The sequence below is a fragment of the Montipora capricornis genome, chromosome 12, assembly GCF_036669925.1.
Source record: "Montipora capricornis isolate CH-2021 chromosome 12, ASM3666992v2, whole genome shotgun sequence".
Classification (NCBI taxonomy): domain Eukaryota; kingdom Metazoa; phylum Cnidaria; class Anthozoa; order Scleractinia; family Acroporidae; genus Montipora; species Montipora capricornis.
Window position 1 is genome coordinate 3,623,669 of NC_090894.1, and position 2,500 is coordinate 3,626,168.

Below are 2,500 nucleotides of genomic sequence, written 5' to 3' on the forward strand. Positions count from 1 at the left end.
TCGTGCGCTTTTCTATGAAGCGTGGAGCTACGTCTACGTTGAATTCAAGAGGGAAATACAGTTTCTACGCGTTGTACTTAAATGTTTGAACTTTTAACTGGACCTCAATCGGGAGAGGACAAAACGCGGAGCCCTACTCCATGGAGTACCCTATGGAGTACCAAAATGGAGTACCCTAAAGATACTATTTCGAATGAGTACTGTTGAACAATGTGTAAGCAGCATCTGAAATAGTGCTTACTTAAGCCTCAACACCCATTTCAAACAGCATTGTTCAACAGTATTTAGGTCTAAGCACCCATTTTAAAAAGGTTAACATACACGAAGTTATCGGCCACCACATCAATAATCGAGAGAGTACCTTCACAATGACCTTGGTAACGCGTTAAACCACTCACTCAGCCATCGTGACACATTTCAATGAAGATGATGTAAGCAAGAATTTATTGTGGGATCTTTTCGCCCGCCATGATTGATTCAGTATTAAACTATTCGATAAAGTGGACAGATGCTTTTTCTTTGAGAAAGGCAAGCTTTAAAGGTAAGGAGAATTTTCTACGTTATTTCTAGATCTTGCTTCCTACTTGTGTGTTCCACTGTGAACATTATGTTGCATAGAACGAATACTTCATTAGACGTATTTTGCATAGAACGAATACTCCAATATTTCTTGGGAACCAGTTTGTTCGCCGTTTTGACGTAGAAAGAAAATAAGAAAATAGCTTTCAACGGCCAAACAATATAAAAAATGAAGTCAAGTTTAAAAAAACGAATTAAATCACCCGAAATGTGGCAAATTGTTTTATTCTCGATCGACACATCCATAAAGTTCCTTCTCCTCTTCTTAAAAACTGCATATTCAAATTTATTTACTTTTGCGTCAATATTTGTTTTGCATAAAACAGGGTAGCAAAATCTGTACCTTGCTTAGTTCGCATTTTTGAGCGTTAAAATAGAATTTTTGGTCGTATGTTCGTGACAGCAAGACGCATATTTTGACGTCCCCCATCCAAATACTAACCCCGCTAGAAAGGGCTTAACTTTAGAAACATTGGTCTTGGAAAGCTGTCAGAAGCTTAGAGTACACGCTTAAGCTTGTGGTGAAAAAGAAGTTGTAAATGATCAACATGTCAGCCTTGAAGTCAAATGTTTCTCAATTTCCTTTTATTTTTTTCAATCGTCCTGGGTTTAGTATTTTACTGAACCACATGTCTTCTCAGGGGGTATCTAGCAAAGATGTCTACCATGGCACCGTAATGATTTACGATACCAAACAATATCGTGTACTATTAGAGCCACATGCTACGCAAGGACAACTTGAATCTCCTGGAAAAACAAAACACATCTCAGTTGACAGTTATGGAAAAAACACGGTCAAGTTACTGCACTACCACACGTACGCAATGCGTTCCTACTTTAAAAAATATCCCGTATCTCCTCAATTCTATATTCGTTAGCAATAGTTGGTTCTATATTCGTTAGCAATCATCCTTTCAAATTTCAGAGAAATCGACCGGTCCGCGAATATTTTACGAGTTTTTTCCAATGGGATGCCAAAAGGCCAAGTGGATGTTATGCAGAATAGGGGAAGTTCGGGCGATCAAGTTGCACGTGTGACCCGTTATAAATATTTTTTCACAAAATGTTCCCGAATCGGCAAGTATCACCACAGAAGACAAGAATACCATTCTAAAAGCTTATTCTACGCAAAAAGTAGGTTCTGGAGGTAATTTTGAGAGTGGAAATCAAGTTTACGTCGCATGGTATATTTATATTTAAATAAGTTAACACAACAGAAAGACGCTTACCTTATTTTGACACGAAGACTGTGCAGAGTTGAGTAGAAAATAAATACAAATAGCCAGACAACAGAGATCACAAATTCACTGAAGGTGTTCGATTCCTTCTCTGTCTTTATTGAACCCATTAGTTTAATGTTAACAGAGCATTTTCCATTTGGTTTAAGTGTTATACATAACACCACACTTGGCTTGGCAAATATTAGAAATACAGCTCACTTTGATTACGGATCGGCTGGCGACAGATTGTTGTCGAAGTCCATTACCCGTCGCTTTTAAGATTCCACCACCTGTCTTGTTCAGTACCCCATTGACTTGCGACTATTGAGCTTCATAAGGGTATATTTTGTTCAAAGATCCACTAAAACGCCATTCGCGTTACATGACTTTCGACGCCATGGCCGGTTAAGTTAATCATTCTACTGTGTCCACCTGAGAAATCTAAGCATTTCCCACTGCCCTCTCGATCCTAAGAAAATACGCGCAGAAGGCTCAATGCACAAAGACACTACTTAGCAGGGGAGTGACAGGCAAGACTTTTACCGACACGAAAAAAAAAATAAATAAAATAAATAAAACCAACAAATGAAACATAGATTCCGACTGGGTTTGCCATACTAGCAACCCAGTAATAATATTAGAAACTCGATAAACATAGCTTATTTTCCAATGGAAAACAGAATTAAATAGCCCATTTGATA

The 2,500-nt window shown here is 38.1% G+C and overlaps 1 protein-coding gene across 1 annotated transcript in view; it reads right to left on the bottom strand.

The window, feature by feature from the left end:
* The window catches only part of LOC138026654 (uncharacterized), a 5,617-nt gene that overhangs the window by 2,415 nt on the left and 702 nt on the right, over positions 1-2,500 (bottom strand). The window lies entirely within an intron of this gene.